We start from the raw sequence: 25,514 nt of genomic DNA, 5'->3' as shown, positions 1-25,514 counted from the left end.
ACTTCTTTGAAGAAAATCTGAACCCTAACCCTAACCTCCAAAACCCGTAGCTAGGGTTAGGGTTTGAATTCTGATTAACACAGAGGATGTTTGATGGTATGGCTGTGTTTTAGGACAGAAATGTAATTTAGAAAAAGCCTTATATCAATGTTATCTTCACCTTTTTTTTTTCTTGCATATACTGTATGGCTCTATACACTGTATTGCCCAAAATGGGACTGTTGTCTAAATTGCCCTAAAAGCAAAAGTTTGAAAGAACTGGGTTAAGCTGTTAAAACTGTTACATGTGGCATTGGATGTAATGGTATTTAATCAGATACAGCTCTCATTAATTGGGTATTCCTGACTCTTAACCTATTTAACCCCAAAACCATGCTCATTGAGAACACCATTTAACACATCATTTTCAATTACAGAATAGTTGTCCATCAATACGATTGTACCATAATTGATACAATTTCGTTGGTTTATCAAGCTTGCTTAGTCTTTTCAAACTAATATGTTGATGCCCTGAGTCATATTTTCCACTCAAATGAGTGGAAGGTTGCATTACTTCTTTGAAGAAAATCTGAACCCTAACCCTAACATCCCAAATCTGTAGCTAGGGTTAGGGTTTGAATTCTGATAAACATAGAGGATGTTTGATGGTATGGCTGTGTTTTAGGACAGAAATGTAATTTAGAAAAAGCCTTATTTCAATGTTATCTTCACCTTTTTTTTTCTTGCATATACTGTATGGCTCTATACACTGCATTGCCCAAAATGGGACTGTTGTCTAAATTGCCCTAAAAGCAAAAGTTTGAAAGAAGAGGGTTAAGCTGTTAAAACTGTTACATGTGGCATTGGATGCAATGGTATTTAATCAGATACAGCTCTCATTAATTGGGTATTCCTGACTATTAACCTATTTAACCCCGAAACCATGCTCATTGAGAACATCATTCAACACACCATTTTCAATTACTGAATAGTTGTCCATCAATACGATTGTACCATACTTGATACAATTTCTTTGGTTTATCAAGCTTGCTTAGTCTTTTCAAACTAATGTGTTGATGCCTTGAGTCATATTTTCCACTCAAATGAGTGGAAGGTTGCATTACTTCTTTGAAGAAAATCTAAACCCTAACCCTAACCTCCAATACCCGAAGCTAGGGTTAGGGTTTGAATTCTGATTAACATAAAGGATGTTTGATGGTATGGCTGTGTTTTAGGACAGAAATGTAAATTAGAAAAAGCCTTATTTCAATGTTATCTTCACCTTTTTTTTCTTGCATATACTTTATGGCTCTATACACTGCATTGCCCAAAATGGGACTGTTGTCTAACTTGCCCTAAAAGCAAAAGTTTGAAAGAACTGGGTTAAGCTGTTAAAACTGTTACATGTGGCATCGGATGCAATGGTATTTAATCAGATACAGCTCTCATTAATTGGGTATTCCTGACTCTTAACCTATTTAACCCCAAAACCATGCTCATTGAGAACACCATTTAACACATCATTTTCAATTACAGAATAGTTGTCCATCAATACGATTGTACCATATTTGATACAATTTCGTTGGTTTATCAAGCTTGCTTAGTCTTTTCAAACTAATATGTTGATGCCCTGAGTCATATTTTCCACTCAAATGAGTGGAAGCTTGCATTACTTCTTTGAAGAAAATCTGAACCCTAACCCTAACATCCCAAATCTATAGCTAGGGTTAGGGTTTGAATTCTGATAAACATAGAGGATGTTTGATGGTATGGCTGTGTTTTAGGACAGAAATGTAATTTAGAAAAAGCCTTATTTCAATGTTATCTTCACCTTTTTTTTTCTTGCATATACTGTATGGCTCTATACACTGCATTGCCCAAAATGGGACTGTTGTCTAAATTGCCCTAAAAGCAAAAGTTTGAAAGAAGAGGGTTAAGCTGTTAAAACTGTTACATGTGGCATTGGATGCAATGGTATTTAATCAGATACAGCTCTCATTAATTGGGTATTCCTGACTATTAACCTATTTAACCCCGAAACCATGCTCATTGAGAACATCATTCAACACACCATTTTCAATTACTGAATAGTTGTCCATCAATACGATTGTACCATACTTGATACAATTTCTTTGGTTTATCAAGCTTGCTTAGTCTTTTCAAACTAATGTGTTGATGCCTTGAGTCATATTTTCCACTCAAATGAGTGGAAGGTTGCATTACTTCTTTGAAGAAAATCTAAACCCTAACCCTAACCTCCAATACCCGAAGCTAGGGTTAGGGTTTGAATTCTGATTAACATAAAGGATGTTTGATGGTATGGCTGTGTTTTAGGACAGAAATGTAATTTAGAAAAAGCCTTATTTCAATGTTATCTTCACCTTTTTTTTCTTGCATATACTTTATGGCTCTATACACTGCATTGCCCAAAATGGGACTGTTGTCTAACTTGCCCTAAAAGCAAAAGTTTGAAAGAACTGGGTTAAGCTGTTAAAACTGTTACATGTGGCATCGGATGCAATGGTATTTAATCAGATACAGCTCTCATTAATTGGGTATTCCTGACTCTTAACCTATTTAACCCCAAAACCATGCTCATTGAGAACACCATTTAACACACCATTTTCAATTACATAATAGTTGTCCATCAATACGATTGTACCATAGTTGATATAATTTCGTTGGTTTATCAAGCTTGCTTAGTCTTTTCAAACTAATATGTTGATGCCCTGAGTCATATTTTCCACTCAAATGAGTGGAAGGTTGCATTACTTCTTTGAAGAAAATCTGAACCCTAACCCTAACATCCAAAACCCGTAGCTAGGGTTAGGGTTTGAATTCTGATTAACATAGAGGATGTTTGATGGTATGGCTGTGTTTTAGGACAGAAATGTAATTTAGAAAAAGCCTTATTTCAATGTTATCTTCACCTTTTTTTTCTTGCATATACTGTATGGCTCTATACACTGCATTGCCCAAAATGGGACTGTTGTCTAAATTGCCCTAAAAGCAAAAGTTTGAAAGAACAGGGTTAAGCTGTTAAAACTGTTACATGTGGCATTGGATGCAATGGTATTTAATCAGATACAGCTCTCATTAATTGGGTATTCCTGACTAACCTATTTAACCCCGAAACCATGCTCATTGAGAACACCATTCAACACACCATTTTCAATTACTGAATAGTTGTCCATCAATACGATTGTACCATACTTGATACAATTTCTTTGGTTTATCAAGCTTGCTTAGTCTTTTCAAACTAATGTGTTGATGCCTTGAGTCATATTTTCCACTCAAATGAGTGGAAGATTGCATTACTTCTTTGAAGAAAATCTAAACCCTAACCCTAACCTCCAATACCCGAAGCTAGGGTTAGGGTTTGAATTCTGATTAACATAAAGGATGTTTGATGGTATGGCTGTGTTTTAGGACAGAAATGTAATTTAGAAAAAGCCTTATTTCAATGTTATCTTCACCTTTTTTTTTCTTGCATATACTTTATGGCTCTATACACTGCATTGCCCAAAATGGGACTGTTGTCTAACTTGCCCTAAAAGCAAAAGTTTGAAAGAACTGGGTTAAGCTGTTAAAACTGTTACATGTGGCATCGGATGCAATGGTATTTAATCAGATACAGCTCTCATTAATTGGGTATTCCTGACTCTTAACCTATTTAACCCCAAAACCATGCTCATTGAGAACACCATTTAACATACCATTTTCAATTACAGAATAGTTGTCCATCAATACGATTGTACCATAGTTGATACAATTCGTTGGTTTATCAAGCTTGCTTAGTCTTTTCAAACTAATGTGTTGATGCCCTGAGTCATATTTTCCACTCAAATGAGTGGAAGGTTGCATTACTTCTTTGAAGAAAATCTGAACCCTAACCCTAACCTCCAAAACCCGTAGCTAGGGTTAGGGTTTGAATTCTGATTAACATAGAGGATGTTTGATGGTATGGCTGTGTTTTAGGACAGAAATGTAATTTAGAAAAAGCCTTATTTCAATGTTATCTTCACCTTTTTTTTTTCATGCATATACTGTATAGGTCTATACACTGCATTGCCCAAAATGGGACTGTTGTCTAAATTGCCCTTAAAGCAAAACATTGAAAGAACGGGGTTAAGCTGTTAAAACTGTTACATGTGGCATTGGATGTAATGGTATTTAATCAGATACAGCTCTCATTAATTGGGTATTCCTGACTCTTAACCTATTTAACCCCAAAACCATGCTCATTGAGAACACCATTTAACACATCATTTTCAATTACAGAATAGTTGTCCATCAATACGATTGTACCATATTTGATACAATTTCGTTGGTTTATCAAGCTTGCTTAGTCTTTTCAAACTAATGTGTTGATGCCCTGAGTCATATTTTCCACTCAAATGAGTGGAAGGTTGCATTACTTCTTTGAAGAAAATCTGAACCCTAACCCTAACATCCCAAATCTGTAGCTAGGGTTAGGGTTTGAATTCTGATAAACATAGAGGATGTTTGATGGTATGGCTGTGTTTTAGGACAGAAATGTAATTTAGAAAAAGGCTTATTTCAATGTTATCTTCACCTTTTTTTTTCTTGCATATACTGTATGGCTCTATAGACTGCATTGCCCAAAATGGGACTGTTGTCTAAATTGCCCTGAAAGCAAAAGTTTGAAAGAAGAGGGTTAAGCTGTTAAAACTGTTACATGTGGCATTGGATGCAATGGTATTTAATCAGATACAGCTCTCATTAATTGGGTATTCCTGACTATTAACCTATTTAACCCCGAAACCATGCTCATTGAGAACATCATTCAACACATCATTTTCAATTACTGAATAGTTGTCCATCAATACGATTGTACCATACTTGATACAATTTCTTTGGTTTATCAAGCTTGCTTAGTCTTTTCAAACTAATGTGTTGATGCCTTGAGTCATATTTTCCACTCAAATGAGTGGAAGGTTGCATTACTTCTTTGAAGAAAATCTAAACCCTAACCCTAACCTCCAATACCCGAAGCTAGGGTTAGGGTTTGAATTCTGATTAACATAAAGGATGTTTGATGGTATGGCTGTGTTTTAGGACAGAAATGTAATTTAGAAAAAGCCTTATTTCAATGTTATCTTCACCTTTTTTTTCTTGCATATACTTTATGGCTCTATACACTGCATTGCCCAAAATGGGACTGTTGTCTAACTTGCCCTAAAAGCAAAAGTTTGAAAGAACTGGGTTAAGCTGTTAAAACTGTTACATGTGGCATCGGATGCAATGGTATTTAATCAGATACAGCTCTCATTAATTGGGTATTCCTGACTCTTAACCTATTTAACCCCAAAACCATGCTCATTGAGAACACCATTTAACACACCATTTTCAATTACATAATAGTTGTCCATCAATACGATTGTACCATAGTTGATATAATTTCGTTGGTTTATCAAGCTTGCTTAGTCTTTTCAAAATAATGTGTTGATGCCGTGAGTCATATTTTCCACTCAAATGAGTGGAAGGTTGCATTACTTCTTTGAAGAAAATCTGAACCCTAACCCTAACCTCCAAAACCCGTAGCTAGGGTTAGGGTTTGAATTCTGATTAACATAGAGGATGTTTGATGGTATGGCTGTGTTTTAGGACAGAAATGTAATTTAGAAAAAGCCTTATTTCAATGTTATCTTCACCTTTTTTTTCTTGCATATACTGTATGGCTCTATACACTGTATTGCCCAAAATGGGACTGTTGTCTAAATTGCCCTAAAAGCAAAAGTTTGAAAGAACAGGGTTAAGCTGTTAAAACTGTTACATGTGGCATTGGATGCAATGGTATTTAATCAGATACAGCTCTCATTAATTGGGTATTCCTGACTAACCTATTTAACCCCGAAACCATGCTCATTGAGAACACCATTCAACACAGCATTTTCAATTGCAAAATAGTTGTCCATCAATACGATTGTACCATATTTGATACAATTTCTTTGGTTTATCAAGCTTGCTTAGTCTTTTCAAAATAATGTGTTGATGCCGTGAGTCATATTTTCCACTCAAATGAGTGAAAGGTTGCATTACTTCTTTGAAGAAAATCTGAACCCTAACCCTAACCTCCAAAACCCGTAGCTAGGGTTAGGGTTTGAATTCTGATTAACATAGTGGATGTTTGATGGTATGGCTGTGTTTTAGGCCAGAAATGTAATTTAGAAAAAGCCTTATTTCAATGTTATCTTCACCTTTTTTTTTCTTGCATATACTGTATGGCTCTATACACTGCATTGCCCAAAATGGGACTGTTGTCTAAATTGCCCTAAAAGCAAAAGTTTGAAAGAAGAGGGTTAAGCTGTTAAAACTGTTACATGTGGCATTGGATGCAATGGTATTTAATCAGATACAGCTCTCATTAATTGGGTATTCCTGACTATTAACCTATTTAACTCCGAAACCATGCTCATTGAGAACACCATTCAACACACCATTTTCAATTACTGAATAGTTGTCCATCAATACGATTGTACCATACTTGATACAATTTCTTTGGTTTATCAAGCTTGCTTAGTCTTTTCAAACTAATGTGTTGATGCCTTGAGTCATATTTTCCACTCAAATGAGTGGAAGGTTGCATTACTTCTTTGAAGAAAATCTAAACCCTAACCCTAACCTCCAATACCCGAAGCTAGGGTTAGGGTTTGAATTCTGATTAACATAAAGGATGTTTGATGGTATGGCTGTGTTTTAGGACAGAAATGTAATTTAGAAAAAGCCTTATTTCAATGTTATCTTCACCTTTTTTTTTCTTGCATATACTTTATGGCTCTATACACTGCATTGCCCAAAATGGGACTGTTGTCTAACTTGCCCTAAAAGCAAAAGTTTGAAAGAACTGGGTTAAGCTGTTAAAACTGTTACATGTGGCATCGGATGCAATGGTATTTAATCAGATACAGCTCTCATTAATTGGGTATTCCTGACTCTTAACCTATTTAACCCCAAAACCATGCTCATTGAGAACACCATTTAACACACCATTTTCAATTACATAATAGTTGTCCATCAATACGATTGTACCATAGTTGATATAATTTCGTTGGTTTATCAAGCTTGCTTAGTCTTTTCAAACTAATATGTTGATGCCCTGAGTCATATTTTCCACTCAAATGAGTGGAAGGTTGCATTACTTCTTTGAAGAAAATCTGAACCCTAACCCTAACCTCCAAAACCCGAAGTTAGGGTTAGGGTTTGAATTCTGATTAACATAGAAGATGTTTGATGGTATGGCTGTGTTTTAGGACAGAAATGTAATTTAGAAAAAGCCTTATTTCAATGTTATCTTCACCTTTTTTTTCTTGCATATACTGTATGGCTCTATACACTGCATTGCCCAAAATGGGACTGTTGTCTAAATTGCCCTAAAAGCAAAAGTTTGAAAGAACAGGGTTAAGCTGTTAAAACTGTTACATGTGGCATTGGATGCAATGGTATTTAATCAGATACAGCTCTCATTAATTGGGTATTCCTGACTAACCTATTTAACCCCGAAACCATGCTCATTGAGAACACCATTCAACACAGCATTTTCAATTGCAAAATAGTTGTCCATCAATACGATTGTACCATATTTGATACAATTTCTTTGGTTTATCAAGCTTGCTTAGTCTTTTCAAAATAATGTGTTGATGCCGTGAGTCATATTTTCCACTCAAATGAGTGAAAGGTTGCATTACTTCTTTGAAGAAAATCTGAACCCTAACCCTAACCTCCAAAACCCGTAGCTAGGGTTAGGGTTTGAATTCTGATTAACATAGAGGATGTTTGATGGTATGGCTGTGTTTTAGGACAGAAATGTAATTTAGAAAAAGCCTTATTTCAATGTTATCTTCACCTTTTTTTTCTTGCATATACTGTATGGCTCTATACACTGCATTGCCCAAAATGGGACTGTTGTCTAAATTGCCCTAAAAGCAAAAGTTTGAAAGAACAGGGTTAAGCGGTTAAAACTGTTACATGTGGCATTGGATGCAATGGTATTTAATCAGATACAGCTCTCATTAATTGGGTATTCCTGACTAACCTATTTAACCCCGAAACCATGCTCATTAAGAACACCATTCAACACAGCATTTTCAATTGCAAAATAGTTGTCCATCAATACGATTGTACCATATTTGATACAATTTCTTTGGTTTATCAAGCTTGCTTAGTCTTTTCAAAATAATGTGTTGATGCCGTGAGTCATATTTTCCACTCAAATGAGTGAAAGGTTGCATTACTTCTTTGAAGAAAATCTGAACCCTAACCCTAACCTCCAAAACCCGTAGCTAGGGTTAGGGTTTGAATTCTGATTAACATAGTGGATGTTTGATGGTATGGCTGTGTTTTAGGCCAGAAATGTAATTTAGAAAAAGCCTTATTTCAATGTTATCTTCACCTTTTTTTTGCATATATTGTATGGCTGTATACACTGCATTGCCCAAAATGGGACTGTTCTCTAAATTGCCCAAAAAACAAAAGTCTGAAAGAACGGGGTTAAGCTGTTAAAACTGATACATGTGGCATCGGATGCAATGGTATTTAATCAGATACAGCTCTCATTAATTGAGTATTCCTGACTCTTAACCTATTTAACCCCAAAACCATGCTCATTGAGAACACCATTCAACACACCATTTTCAATTACAGAATAGTTGTCCATCAATACGATTGTCCCATAGTTGATACAATTTCTGTGGTTTATCAAGCTTGCTTAGTCTTTTCAAACTAATGTGTTGATGCCCTGAGTCATATTTTCCACTCAAATGAGTGGAAGGTTGCATTACTTCTTTGAAGAAAATCTGAACCCTAACCCTAACCTGCAAAACCCGTAGCTAGGGTTAGGGTTTGAATTCTGATAAACATAGAGGATGTTTGATGGTATGGCTGTGTTTTAGGACAGAAATGTAATTTAGAAAAAGGCTTATTTCAATGTTATCTTCACCTTTTTTTTTCTTGCATATACTGTATGGCTCTATAGACTGCATTGCCCAAAATGGGACTGTTGTCTAAATTGCCCTAAAAGCAAAAGTTTGAAAGAACAGGGTTAAGCTGTTAAAACTGTTACATGTGGCATTGGATGCAATGGTATTTAATCAGATACAGCTTTCATTAATTGGGTATTCCTGACTCTTAACCTATTTAACCCCGAAACCATGCTCATTGAGAACACCATTCAACACACCATTTTCAATTACAGAATAGTTGTCCATCAATACGATTGTCCTATAGTTGATACAATTTCTTTGGTTTATCAAGCTTGCTTAGTCTTTTCAAACTAATGTGTTGATGCCCTGAGTCATATTTTCCATTCAAATGAGTGGAAGGTTGCATTACTTCTTTGAAGAAAATCTGAACTCTAACCCTAAACTGCAAAACCTGTAGGTAGGGTTAGGGTTTGAATTCTGATAAACATAGAGGATGTTTGATGGTATGGCTGTGTTTTAGGACAGAAATGTAATTTAGAAAAAGCCTTATTTCAATGTTATCTTCACCTTTTTTTTTTTGCTCATACTGTATGGCTCTATACACTGCATTGCCCAAAATGGGACTGTTGTCTAAATTGCCCTAAAAGCAAAAGTTTGAAAGAACAGGGTTAAGCTGTTAAAACTGTTACATGTGGCATTGGATGCAATGGTATTTAATCAGATACAGCTCTCATTAATTGAGTATTCCTGACTCTTAACCTATTTAACCCCAAAACCATGCTCATTGAGAACACCATTCAACACACCATTTTCAATTACAGAATAGTTGTCCATCAATACGATTGTCCCATAGTTGATACAATTTCTGTGGTTTATCAAGCTTGCTTAGTCTTTTCAAACGAATATGTTGATGCCCTGAGTCATATTTTCCACTCAAATGAGTGGAAGGTTGCATTACTTCTTTGAAGAAAATCTGAACCCTAACCCTAACCTCCAAAACACGTAGCTAGGGTTAGGGTTTGAATTAAGATAAACATAGAGGATGTTTGATGGAATGGCTGTGTTTTAGGTCAGAAATGTAATTTAGAAAAAGCCTTATTTCAATGTTATCTTCACTTTTCTTTTTCTTGCATATACTGTATGGCTCTATACACCTCATTGCCCAAAATGGGACTGTTGTCTAAATTGCCCTAAAAGCAAAAGTTTGAAAGAACTGGGTTAAGCTGTTAAAACTGTTACATGTCGCATTGGATGCAATGGTATTTAATCAGATACAGCTTTCATTAATTGGGTATTCCTGACTCTTAACCTATTTAACCCCGAAACCATGCTCATTGAGAACACCATTCAACACACCATTTTCAATTACAGAATAGTTGTCCATCAATACGATTGTCCCATAGTTGATACAATTTCTTTGGTTTATCAAGCTTGCTTAGTCTTTTCAAACTAATGTCTTGATGCCCTGAGTCATATTTTCCATTCAAATGAGTGGAAGGTTGCATTACTTCTTTGAAGAAAATCTGAACCCTAACCCTAAACTCCAAAACCCGTAGCTATGGTTAGGGTTTGAATTCTGATAAATATAGAGGATGTTTGATGGTATGGCTGTGTTTTAGGACAGAAATGTAATTTAGAAAAAGCCTTATTTCAATGTTATCTTCACCTTTTTTTTGCATATATTGTATGGCTGTATACACTGCATTGCCCAAAATGGGACTGTTCTCTAAATTGCCCAAAAAACAAAAGTCTGAAAGAACGGGGTTAAGCTGTTAAAACTGATACATGTGGCATTGAATGCAATGGTATTTAATTAGATACAGCTCTCATTAATTGGGTATTCCTGACTCTTAACCTATTTAACCCCGAAACCATGCTCATTGAGAACACCATTCAACACACCATTTTTAATAACAGAATAGTTGTCCATCAATACGATTGTACCATAGTTGATACAATTTCTTTGGTTTATCAAGCTTGCTTAGTCTTTTCAAACTAATATGTTGATGCCCTGAGTCATATTTTCCACTCAAATGAGCGGAAGGTTGCATTACTTCTTTGAAGAAAATCTGAACCCTAACCCTAACCTGCAAAGCCTGTAGCTAGGGTTAGGGTTTGAATACTGATAAACATAGAGGATGTTTGATGGTATGGCTGTGTTTTAGGACAGATATGTAATTTAGAAAAAGCCTTATTTCAATGTTATCTTCATCTTTTTTTTTCTTGCATATACTGTATGGCTCTATACACTGCATTGCCCAAAATGGGACTGTTGTCTAAATTGCCCTAAAAGCAAAAGTTTGAAAGAACAGGGTTAAGCTGTTAAAACTGTTACATGTGGCATTGGATGCAATGGTATTTAATCAGATACAGCTCTCATTAATTGGGTATTCCTGACTCTTAACCTATTTAACCCCGAAACCATGCTCTTTGAGAACACCATTCAACACACCATTTTCAATTACAGAATAGTTGTCCATCAATACGATTGTCCCATAGTTGTTACAATTTCTGTTGTTTATCAAGCTTGCTTAGTCTTTTCAAACGAATATGTTGATGCCCTGAGTCATATTTTCCATTCAAATGAGTGTAAGGTTGCATTACTTCTTTGAAGAAAATCTGAACCCTAACGCTAACCTCCAAAACCCGTAGCTAGGGATAGGGTTTGAATTCTGATTAACATAGAGGATGTTTGATGGTATGGCTGTGTTTTAGGACAGAAATGTAATTTAGAAAAAGCCTTATTTCAATGTTATCTTCACCTTTTTTTTTTGCTTATACTGTATGGCTCTATACACTGCATTGCCCAAAATGGGACTGTTGTCTAAATTGCCCTAAAAGCAAAAGTTTGAAAGAACGGGGTTAAGCTGTTCAAACTGTTACATGTGATATTGGATGCAATGGTATTTAATCAGATACAGCTCTCATTAATTGGGTATTCCTGATTCTTAACCTATTTAACCCCGAAACCATGCTCATTGAGAACACCATTCAACACACCATTTTCAATTACAGAATAGTTGTCCATCAATACGATTGTACCATAGTTGATACAATTTCGTTGGTTTATCAAGCGTGCTTAGTCTTTTCAAACTAATGTGTTGATGCCCTGAGTCATATTTACCACTCAAATGAGTGGAAGGTTGCATTACTTCTTTGAAGAAAATCTGAACCCTAACCCTAAACTCCAAAACCCGTAGCTATGGTTAGGGTTTGAATTCTGATAAATATAGAGGATGTTTGATGGTATGGCTGTGTTTTAGGACAGAAATGTAATTTAGAAAAAGCCTTATTTCAATGTTATCTTCACCTTTTTTTTGCATATATTGTATGGCTGTATACACTGCATTGCCCAAAATGGGACTGTTCTCTAAATTGCCCAAAAAACAAAAGTCTGAAAGAACGGGGTTAAGTTGTTAAAACTGATACATGTGGCATTGGATGCACTGGCATTTACTCAGATACAGCTCTCATTAATTGGGTATTCCTGAGTCTTAACCTATTTAATTGTGAAACCATGCTCATTGAGAACACCATTCAACACATCATTTTCAATTACAAAATACTTGTCAATCAATAAAATTGTACCATGGTTGATACAATTTATTTGGTTTATCAAGCTTGCTTAGTCTTTGCAAACTAATATGTTGATGCCCTGAGTCATATTTTCCACTCAAATGAGTAGAAGGTTCCATTACTTCTTTGAAGAAAATCTGAATCCTAACCCTAACCTATATCTTATCTTCAGTTTTCTCAGTTACATATACTGTGCTTTCTTCTATGTCTGATTGAATCCAGGATTGTAAACTTTCAAGACAGTAGCTGAGACATTAGCTTGTTTTCTTATGAAATTTAGTCTAGAATCTTCAACATTAATTATGTATTTTTTCTTCATTATTATCCTGCATTCAGTGTGCTTCTTCTTCCCTTGCTTTAGTTGTATAAAGTATAGGAAAAAGTAAGACTTTATTTTAATGAAGCAATGCAACGTAAAGAAAAAGCTTTTCAATGACAGAGGCTTACCTTCTTTTATTTAACATTCATTATATTCAATTACTCAGAAATTTTAACCATTAATAACATTCTTTTCATAATTCACTTGAACCTGGTTCTTACATTAAAGAACAGTATTTCACGAGTGACAATAACGTGGTGATTTACGAATGTTTTATTATTTAGGTAGGATACGTTTGGCTGAACCCACTTGGTTAAGCAGCTGCTTCATAGCCATACAAAAAGAGTCTTGAACTTCATTCAGAGAAGAGTTAATGTAGTAGTACAGTAACTGCATGGTGGAGGAGGGATGCCTGACACAAATGGGAAAAGCGGTGATTACTTTAGACAGACATACTATATATAGCTAATTCTAGCTAATTCTAGGAATGGTAATTAGGAATAGCAAGGTGAGACTGACTTGTTGTTATTATCCCTCCGGAACCTCAGGTAACAGTGTCCATGTAATATTCACCTGTACCAATTTGTTCTATGAAATATTAACTAATTGTGGTGTGAAACAAATGGCAAAATCCCAGATTTATTCAAATTGTCTTATACTTTGCATCTTACAGCACACAACATATTTGATAGCTCTGTGAGCTAGGTAAGTTGTTATAGAATTGCAATTGTGTTTACCCACTGACATCTGGGCCTGCTGTGGCAACAGTCGTTCCAGGTAAAGAGACAGTTTACAGGGATACAATGTGATTCTTTTGCAGTCTGCAGTGCATTTATTCCTTTTCTATATTATAATTACTGAACCTTTCACCCAAATGTGGTAAAGTGCAATCGATTTGAACCTATGGCTATCTTTCAATATATTTATTTTTAGTACACCTGCCTTTTAGTTTTATATCTTAAGTTACTTTGTCATTTATTCAAATCTAGCTGTTTTACAACACTGTGTTGTTAATATTTGATGTTTCAGCTTTTTTGAAGTCATTTACTTCCAAAGTCTTCATATTCTTACCGGTTATAAAAAGTGAAATTTAATTAAATACCAAAAGACAACGATAATTTTTACTTCCCAGAAATGGCTTGGTTCAAACAGCAGGACCTTTTTTTATTGAACATTGATCTCAAGATTAACGAATCCTTAATAAACAATATTGGTGCCATAAATAGAATTTGGCATGATACTAATTAACACACCACTCAACGTTAGGGAAAAAGATGAACGTAAACTGAAGGAATCAGCAACTCTGCATGTATTAAAGTAGCTCATTTATAAAACATATGACACACCCTGCTCATGTGCAGTGTAGAACAGTTAAAGTATGGCAGTGGTACAATGACTTTCTATTAAAATGTGCCACAGCCCCTCAGTGCCCTACTGATTTCCTGCACCAGCCATATGGACAGCATGCTGGGTTTCATTATGCAGCATGAAATATTGTAACTTGTTTACTCACAATCTTCAACTTGGTGAAAATATGTCTCATATATTAACATGGAACAGTCTTTCAGAAAGGTGCAAAATTATAAATATAGGTACATTGTATTTCACCAAAACAAGACTAGGCTTGTTATCCATAGACAGTAGAATTAAATAATCTGTATAACACAGAAAAAAAGTTTTTTTTATTAATAAGAAAGACTAATCTTTGAAAGGCCTTTCATATACTGTACTGTAACAGCTTAAAGAATCTCACTTAACCATCTGAAGAAGCGAGAAGAGGTGGATTTGCAGTTGTTGATTGTAGTTTTAATTTATAGTAACTGTACTAAATTAATAAACAACATGAAATCCAATATGTCTTTGGCAAGTATTAACACACAGTAAGTTTCTCAGATAAATATTTCAGTATATCTTATTTTGTATTGGGAAGAAACAGACTTATTGCATTATATTTTTAAGAATTTATATGTATTTTAAAGAATTTGGATATTACTAAATATTTAAAATATCTGCTTAAAAATAATCGTGGCAGATAATTTAAAGTATAGGACTATGTGAAGCAAGCATGAGCCCATTTTTATCTCACTGTCATTGCAAAGTAGGTTTGATTTGACCCCCAACTGTGGGAGTGTGAGAAAACTGTGGATCTTGGAAGATTTGTTCTGTCTTCAGTAGTTACAAGTGATGTTATTTGTCTTGAGGCCAGTGTGGAAGATAAAAATAAATCCTGCTATATTGACTAATGACAAAATACTTCTACTACAATATATATATATATATTGCAAAAGTGTTATACCCATAATAAACTGAATCATTATTACTACCAAAACAATTTTGAAATCCACCAATTCTATAACCACTGTAACTTTTTATGCTATAAAGAAATGCCTACATTTATGAAAAAATGATAACTATATCATCCTAAGTAAGATCATCCAAAACATATTAATGACTTTTCTTTAGTATGACGTATTCTTCAATTGTATGGCAATTACCATTTGTACATTTGAAAATAAGTATTTATTTTCAAGATCAAGTATAGTCTTCAAGAAACATCAACAAACAGAAAGCGGTTCCTTCACTCAAAGTAGGGAATTTACTATAGCTCTGCTTTGAAGATACATGGGCCTTTACCAGGTAGTTTACCAGCTAGTTTCTGTTTTTTTTTTCAGTCAATATTCTGAAGGTTAGGTTTCCTTCTAGTCCTTACTTTATATGTTCCCGGCATCCTTTTAAAAGTAAGGTGACAATAAGTAGTTCTTTATTTTTTTGGATTCATTAATTAAGTGTTTGTCTCCCTAAAAAGTAAATAAAAAGTCTGAATCTTCAATTAAGCAATCACAAAATATTTGAATGTTTGAAATCCTTTTACTTTTTTCTTTTTATGCTGATATTTATTGTTATGAGTCATTCAAATACGTATGCATCATTTTTATTAAACTGTTCTCTTGAGTTTTGAACCAAAAATGTAAAAACCCAGGAGCTCTGGATACTTCGAGGTGACTAATTCAACCCTACAGAGGATATGTGGGTTAATTAGAAATGAACCCTGTGGTCAGTCATATGGAAGTCAATCTGCTTCAGGTTGGAAATTTGTCACCTTTTTGTTTATAGAAAAAAGTGTATTTTAACAATCCTATGTCTCTGCATGCAAAAATAGTATTCTGTATATTCTTGGAGTAGATAAAATAATAAAACATTCAAAAATTACACATGAAAGCAGAAATAGGTAAATAATTGGTAGAAAATCAATACATTTAAGTTTTTAATCTGACGTAATACAAAAGTTGTGAGCGGAGAAAACTGCAAAACAAATCTCTTTTATTATTAAAACCATGTGCATGATTTTCTAGGTATACAAGTTGACTTCAGTTTTAAATTGTATAGCATTCATAAAAGATTAGTGTGCTGAAAAAAAATATTTAATTTAAAAAAAAATATTTTCTCATGCTTAATTACAATAGTTATTGGTCTGTAATATTACAGTTTTTGACCAAGCTAGTTTTTACTAGTAAGACACAGAAGAGTGAATAAAAGACCAATTACAATACATACTGTACCATTTTAAGGACAGTCTCAAAATGTTTCATATCTTTCAAAGGTTTTTTTTTTATAGGATGTATTTTTATAAGCATTACCTGTAGCACCTTAACTTAAATGCAAAGAATTAATCAGAGGCTGAAGTATCTATAATGTATTAAAGTAAACATTAGGAAAGCACTGCGCATACCATCTCTAACATGTTTAATACCAACGAGAGAGTTTGACAATATAATTTTACCGATCTCAAGTTTAACCGTGGATCATATAATCTAGAAAGATGCCAGTAGTCACTTACTGTGCAACACAGAATAAAAAATATGGGTTTATTTTACAAACAAAACAATAAGAATTAACACTGATGAATGTTTAGATCTGTGGTGAATAACAGCAAATGTGTTTTGTATGGTTTTACTCTGCAGTAAATTGTCTCCTACCTCCGAGTACCTATTAGTTTAGGTAATTTTTCAGTTCAAAGGACAATATTCTTTTCATGTGAGTTCTTCTTGCAAGTATTTCCATTGCAGGTACTTGAAAAACACATTTTGTCATTACCAAATCTCCATAGAAGCTTGCCCCAGGATGCATACATATTGAATTACACCACATCAAAAACAAGTTCTGTTGGTGTAAAGACTCTCTTTCCATCGTGCTCTTATGAAATATTGCATTTAAAAGGCCCTATGGAGTTATGAGGCATAAAACACACAAAATTAATTGTTTCTGTTGTATCTACTAAGTCTTTAGGATATCTTTTTATACTGTATCAGCAGTTACAGTATAGTCAACAAACAGAATTAGTAATTAAATTGCATTAATACATCCCAAAGGATTCCAGAGTGCTTTACATATTGGATGTGCAGACTTTATTCACAACTGAAGCCATAATATGTCAGCAGCTGCACTACTCTTCAAAAGAAGAAATTACATCTCCATCAAATAAAAATAAATAGAGGAACTTTAGTCAGGCCAGATTTTGCAAACTCAAAGTGAAATTTAGTCAGGATGCTAAGATCAACATGTTCTTCTGAAAAGTGATGGGGGATCTTCAATGTCAAAATAGTCAGGACCTCAGTTTAAAGTCTTATCTGAAAGACTGAACCTCCAACAGAATGTTGTTGTTTTCCTGCTTGGATTTAACCTGTTCTTGTACCTTTGTGGCTCACAAGTAGATACACCTCTCCAGTCTAGCATGTTCACTCGTCTGAATATATACTAATATGAAATGTATTGCTAAATCTACATATATAGTATGATCTGTTGTTAATCTGACCACCAACCAAGTAACATATAAAACAAGATTAAACATGCTATTAAAAAATTATTAAAAGTTCTTAACAAATAGTAAATAAAGACATTCCCTCCATTTTCCTTAGGAAAACAAAGTAACTCTTCATAGGTTTTGTCTTTCAATGTCATTAAGGACAAAACAAAAGAACAAGTAAAGCAGCTGTTATTGTCATGCTTAAATGCTTGAAGTGTTATAGGTCCCTTTTCTGAGCAAACCACTGTGGCTTAATACCTCACACATCTGACAAATTTTGTATGCCTTGATTAATGATTTTATAAGGTAGACTTCACATCGCTTAAAGCATGTTTGTTTTATTAGAGACAGAATGCAATTACTCAGCTCTGTTATTTCTAAAACATTATTAAAAGAGAAAATATATACACAGTGCAATACACTTTTCCTACATATGTCATGTTAGGCCTGACTAACAAGCTTGTTGTTAAAATGCTCCTATTTTAAACAATTACATTAATCTCTGAGAAGAGTTATCCAGCTGTCCAATTAACAGGTGGAAATTTGTTTACTCTTTGCTGTTAGTGGTAAAGAAACATTTGCCATTGCTCATCAAAAACATTTTGTTGCATTCTTTTTAAAGGAGTTCACAGGGTCACACACAAAATGTCATTAGCAATGTCCAAAGATTATTGCTTAAAAATCATGGTACCTTCAAAAAGCTTTTATTTTTACTTAGAAAATGTGATTAAGGCAAAGCTTGCAAAATGAAATTTTGTATGCTGCCCTATGTCTGCAAGACACACTGTACGTGCATATCTGTTTTTTTTTTCATAGCTGTAATATCACTATGCAGAAACTGAAACAATATAAAAGTAGAATGGTAGTATATAAATATACAGCATGGATCCAACTTATCACTATCATAACCAAGACCAAATGGATTACTTTAATAAAAATTTGTAATCTTTGTAATCTTGCACTTACTGTAACTCTCTTACGTACAAATACTTGCCAATGTGCACAACATTGCATTCATCTTTTCTAGTACCCCCACTGTACTTCCACATCTTCATCCTTGCAGCTCCCTGTCTGGTTCATTCCTCAGTAGTGAGGGGGTTTGTGACCTGACCTCTTAACAGTAAAATATTCAGCATGTTTTCTCTCCTAATAAGCATTGTAATCAAAATGTGACCAAACTACTGAACTTTGGCGTTAGTTTTCTCAATTACACCTTGTTTAACATTATTTTATGTGTTGCAAATTTGCAAAAGAATTAAATTAAAAAGTATATAAAGTTTGCTCTTAGTAAAGTACTGTATTAGTTTAGTGGCAAAGTGTATCATTAAGCTTGAGCATTAGTAGAACAGTATAATTTGGATTATTCATACAATAATTCGAAAATAACTGTGGTTCTCAGTGAAGGGAAAGTAATATACAACAGAATGACAAAATTGTCTATAATAATGCCCTGGAGTATGGTACATACTATATACTGTATAGTAATAAACAGACGAATCTACACTCTGTGTAAATTACTTGAAGGATTTTGTAAAATATACTGTATGTACTGTATATATTGCAATCTGTTTTATCCTCATCTTGGCCTTCAGTCCTTAAAAAATACTACACCTTAATGCAAGTTATTAAAAATAAAGAAAAAATTAAAGAAAAAAGTGGGGTTATTAACATTCTTCCTCAGTGGATATTATATACAGTAAGTTGAGTAAAAATAGGACCGTCAGCTACCTTGTTATGTTTATCTAGACCTGACACTGCTGATTTTTCTTCCTTCCCAATCGTTTTGAACAGATCCCTGAAAGACCTAATCCATCAAATTGATAGCAAGTGTCACAAAAGAGTTGCTTTCAGCAATGAAAACGTACTAGTTTTACCATAAATACAAGGTTTCACTATTTTAGAAATAAGTAATAACAAGGGAGGCATAGAAGTGTGGCTGTTAGTACTGCAGCTTTGCAGGGTCCCGAGTTCAGTTCTTGCTTTGAAGGCAGGGTCTGTGTGTAGTTTGTGTCTTCTTCCTATTTTGGGGAAAATATTTTACTAAGTGTTCTGGCTTTCTCCCACTTAAAAAAAAAAAAACTATCCCTTTCTGTGATGGATTGCTGTCCTCTCCAGGGGAATAGCTGTTGTGTGTTTTCAATCCTGTCTTATGCCCTGTGATTGCGAACTAGGACTTGGTTGTGACCCTTAGCAGAATAGGGTGATTTAAAGTTTTACTATAGAGCTACACCTAAACATTATGAGTTAGGATCCAGCTAAATTTTCAAATCTAGTTTTAAGTTGAATACTCTGTGTATGGGTTGTGCAATGAGTTCCATTTCATGTTGCCAGATGACCACTTAGTCAACAGCAGTTGAGAAAGTACTGCATGAAATGTGGATAGCAGTTCAGTGGCTGATTGTGTCCTCAATTAAATTTATTTTTTTCATAAGCCAGCCACTGTCTGTAAACCCTTCAGGCTATCTCAACTGGCGCACTAACCTGGTCTGCTGTTGTATTCAGCAATACCTTAAAAAATATGTGCTCTAGCAGTTTCTCGTTGTTCACTGATTTAGGTTAAATAGAGACCTTTCATTTCAAAATTAAGGACTCACATTCTTTGTGTTTTTTATCAAGCTTTGCTAGTTATATTGCAAGCCAGACACCATAACTTTAAAATAGAGCCTAAAACTATAATCGATTGTATGGCATTTAAAACAAATTAAATACATTTAAGCACAGAGGACCTGTATACAGTCCGTTCAATAACAGCAGTTTCCACTTTTAAAAGCATGAGCAGTGATAACATATATCTTTCTATTTGTTTATTGGGGTAATTATTCATCCCGCACTTAGTCTGTGGCGTTGTTTTACATTTAAAATGGTTTCCCATGGCTTTAACCTTGCCTTTACTATATCAGACAATGAGTAAACCTCACTGCGCCAAAGTAAACAATATTTATTGAATGGTGATCAGTGTTCCCATAAAGCAAAAAACTGTAAAAGTTTGTAAAAACTGTAAAAATAAATTCACTATGGAAATTTATTTACTTAAAACAGGGGTCTACAAACTACAGCCCACTTAACTTTCTGAGTGGCCCGCAGTTCACTACTGTTTGAATCTTGAGGGTTACTTTTTGTGTCAGATATTGAAAATCTTCCGCCAGTGACCTCTAAATGTTAGGTCTGCTGCTCTCTCTCTAAGCTCTAACGGTCACTTGCGGAACAATACCTATCGCACGATGCATTTTACTTTTAGCCTATCAGACATCAGCTTTAGCCTAGGTTACATACCTGTGCTACAACTGATTCTTACCGTAAATGCATTTGGATTTTTGTTGCCTACTGTGATTGCTTCAGTCACGTAAATGATGTCTAGTGTATGCTATCTTGTTTGAAAACAGGTAATGATTTCTAAATGGTTCTAAAAATCATAATTGACAAGAGGCTAACTGTAAGTTATTTCTGCCATGTTGAAAAAAAGAAAGATCGATGCAGAGGGACGAAAATTCAACGACAAATGGTCAGAAGAGTACTTTTATGTCGCTTGGAAAGAAAAGGTCATGTGTTTCATCTGCCAGGAAACAATCGCTGTGATTAAAGAACACAAAACAAAAGGCATTATGAGAAAAAACATCAGGTTATGTTTTCGGAATACACAAGAGATGGACGGAGGGAAAAATTAGAATTACCTAATTATTACCTTTCCCATTATTTGTAATAGGCAAATCAACCCCTCATTAATTGGTTTCGCATTAAACTCTTGTTTCAGAAATTCAACTATGTTTGTTATGTGAGGAGTTGTTGTACTTGCCATCATGATCCCAAATACAAATTGCTTTCTGATAAAGCGAAAATAAGTTTTAATTTTGCTCTCCCTTTTACTATTGGAGGGCTCTGTACAACTACTAGACTCGAATAGAGGAAGTTCAAAACCCTTAAGAATTCCATATGAAATGTCTTGGCTGTTAACTATCAAATATTTAAAATGTAGTAAATCAATCCAGTGACTTTTTGAATCTTTTGCTTCTTTAAAGTATTTTGCATGATAAATGACCAAAAAGAAGAAAAAGAACAAACGTGATTAATCACAAAACCTTTCTGAGAAACTAATTATAAATGGTGTGGCATAAAAAAGCTTATATAAATATCATTGACTAAAGCACAGGGTTGAGTTTTTTATAACCTTCACATTAAAAAAAACATCAAAAGTAAATGATTTGTTATCCATCTAATAGCCTTAAATGTTAATGGTGTGAAGTAGTCCACTTCCATTGATCTTGAATGCACTTTGAAGTACTTTCAGTCCTTATAGTATTTACCCATGTGTTTGCAATTTTAGTAAACTTGCTAATTTCCATAAAAAACTGTTGAAGTTGTTAAGCAATTGATTTCTGTCACACAGCTCTAATAGCGCTCATATGGTTAAATTGTAGTTTTTAAACTAGCATGAGGCTTCTCGTATGAAAATAAAATTCAAATGATGTCAGGGGGATATGCTTGTTTAGTGAAAACTATCTCTGAAAACCATTCTCTATCACTGTAGGTCACTCAATACTGTAGGTTAGTATATGCAATAAATAGTGCTTGTCTTTTGGTAAAACACGAGCATGTATACATTATGCTTTTTCAAATGATTGGTCTATTCTGAGTGGAGTTTTAAATAGAACTACAGGTCAGGGCAAATCTTAACCTGTGTGTGGGGTAGTGTAGTAGCAGTGAACATTTAATAAGCTGGTCTTGGGGAAAACGGACACTCAAACTTTTCTTCATTTCCCGATTTGGGAAAAGTTGGTAGCGTCATCTCTTCCTTCCCAATTGGCAACATGGCTCCTGGCTCTTTTCAAAGAGACAGTGGCTAGCCTTCCTCCTTTTGTGGTGCTCTTAAGGCACACCTTCATGCCAGAACAGTAGTCTCATCTTCTCGTGTGTCTCTGTCACCATACTCTCCGGTGGTTCTTTCCCTGACTTAAGATTTTATCCCTCAAGCTCAAACCACAGGAGCAAATGTAACTTAGCATTTCCTTCCTCCTCTTGGTGGTCAAGCCAAGGTGGGTTTTCATCAGTCTCTGGTCTCTGTGACAAGAAGTCTTTCCTCACTTTCAGGAGATTTGGAACGAAAACAGCTCCCTCTTTCACCTCTGGGGTCTCTTAGGACATGGGCAGCAGCTTTGTTATTCCTCAACTTTCTCTTTCTTTATGAACAATAATTATCATTTTTATCCATTTCCTGAAAGTGCACCTAGGTGGCTTTCAGAACTGCTAGGATTTGATTCATCTGAAACAATTATCGGGTGAGCTGCATCCAGCTACCTCCCCAATTCTGTATCTGCTTCTTCATCTAGCTAAGGTGCAGCCAGACTAAAGCCAGATCTTCACTCTGTTCTTGCATCTAGCTTGGTCACTCTGCCAGACTTATAGATGTCTTTAATAAGCCCTTTAGCTGTGCCACTGTTTCAGACATACTTCTTCAAAGGTTCTTCAGAGTGCTTTCATTTTAATCCATTTTCTAGCTGGGCCAAATGGCCTCTTCTTGTTTGTAACTGTGCATCCAGAACATTTCAGTACTGCTCGCACTTTTCTTGTAATGTACTCGTAAGACACCTCTGCCTGTTTTAACTTTACCATCCGATTCTGTGGCAGTCTGGCTGAGAACACTTTCTGGAAAGAAACTTCTGAAAAGCCTCTTTTGCCTTTGCTGGACACCATCACAGCAGCTGCTCCAAAATTTCCTTTCAGTCTGAGCAGAACATATTCCTGCCTGGAGGCTTTCATTTTTGCTCTAGGTCTTTCTTAGCTCTTCACATACTTCATTTAGACATTTCTACAATGTGTTTGTTTTCACCCAGGCTAATTAGAGCTGGTTGGTCTGTTTCTTAAAGTCAGTCATCTTTCAGGCTCTTCCTTTGCTTATCATCAGCTTGCAGGGCTTAACTTTCCTCATTTAGTACATTAGTCAATTTAGCATCCTCTTGAAGCTCAGTATTTTACTTGCTCTCAGGTAACCCAATCAATGTTCTGGGGATTTAATCAACTAGCCTGTTCTATCAGTATCAGTTTGACACAGGTAGACTCCTGTCTTCCCCATTTTGTATGTTTGGCTGTCTCATCTAGCATCTCCTTCACGTTATCATTTCCCTCTGTATGAGTCCTGTCGGGTGCTTTACTCATTACAATCCAAACACAATGAGGAGCCAGCAAGAGCAAGCTTCTTCTCCTAGGATTTTGCATCCACCTCCCTGACCATGTCTGCAATGGCATACAGGGGTCTCTCAAATAGCGAGATTATCACTATATGGCTTACCTCTTTATCTGTCTCCAGAAAGTTCATTTTTGTATAGCTTGGAGAAAGTGTTTCCAGCCACCTGCCTTCAGAAAGAGGGGAGTAATGGGATCCATTATTCACACTTATCCAAGGTCAACTTGTTTTCTCAAAAAATCTAAGAAATTCCCTATCAATGTCACGACACGGCCATTTGAGTGACCTCAAGACCACAACCTAGTTCTGCATCCTCCACCATATGAAAACGAACACAGCAGTACCAGTAAAACAGTGCTCTTGTATTTACAGGGAGGGAAAAAATTGGTGTTGGTTGTTGGTGTATCCTTTTCTCTCACATTCTTACACTGTGACAGAATCCAAGATTGTTGAAAAGTGTGGAATTTTACAGTAAAGTTATAAAAATTCAACCAGAAATCTTTATATTGCCGTTAAAAACATTTATGGGTACTATAGAATACTGGAGAGGATTCTGACGATAGTAATATACAAGAAACAGGCAGTGTTTGTTTTGTAGCAGCAGTGAGACAAACCTTTTACGCTCATACAATTTTAGGGCAATCCAATCTTGGTAGTGCCTTAGCATGCCTTTCTTACCCTGTATATGTCAAGTATCTGGGACACAACAGCTAACATCCCTGGGGAGGAAGGGAAGTCATAAATAAATAACAAATTCAGTTCACCTTGGAAAGACAGTCACTACATTTGCTCTGTGAGCATTAAACTGCACTGCTTCTCTGAATGTGTCCAGAAACAAACCACTGGACCATTTTTATTCAATTTTATGAAACCAGTGTTTAATATAATGTATTTCTTTTACCATTTCAGATATTTCCTAGGCAACAAAAGACTGTTTTAAAGATTGTTTTTTTTAAATAAGCTACACATAATTAAATGGTTTTTGATGTTTGACTTTGATTTATTCATACAGTAATTAAGTACTGTGATACTTTCAAGTGAGTTTGAATTTTGCATAAGAACTTAATTACCTCATAATTTGGCACAGATTGGGGACAGCTGAGGAGGTGATTTAACCTGTTGAATGTCGGTGGAAATTAAGAAAGAAAAGCAAAAAGGAAACACATAAAGGAATCAAAATTACTTGTCATTTATCAAGGGATATGCCATCATCATCACATCACTTTCTATTACAACTGTAGCGGCGAGGCTTAATAATAAGGCAGAATTAAGTGTTTCTGAGCTTCCCAAATGAGGCCCCATTTCTCTGTTCATCTCTGTGGTGCAGCCACAGAGAGACCATTAGTGCAGGGTGATTTAAGGTCCTAGGACAGCTCCCAAAGGGGGATGCACTTAGCTAAGTCTGGCTATCATGATCAATGGTCATCCATTGGCGCCTATCTGTCTAGGGAGTGCCAGATGGACATCTGGACTGCATTACTAAGTGTCAGGACTAAGTGACTCATATCTCACCTTGATCAACCAATCAGGGACTGGTAGGGCTGAGTAACCCACGTGGGACTCTGATGCCCATGGAACTTTCAGCCAATGAATGAGCTGAAGTTCCTCCAGGTAAAAACAGGATTCAGTAAGATTCAGATTCGGGAGATTCAGTAAGATTCTGGAGAGGATTCTGTGGACTGTTCTAAAGGGAATTCAAAGGAGAATTCCAGGGCA

This window comes from Atractosteus spatula, chromosome 11, assembly GCF_055471065.1.
Source record: "Atractosteus spatula isolate fAtrSpa1 chromosome 11, fAtrSpa1.hap1, whole genome shotgun sequence".
NCBI classification, from domain to species: Eukaryota; Metazoa; Chordata; class Actinopteri; order Semionotiformes; family Lepisosteidae; genus Atractosteus; species Atractosteus spatula.
The sequence above is the reverse complement of the archived record's forward strand: the minus strand, read 5'-3'. Positions refer to the sequence as shown.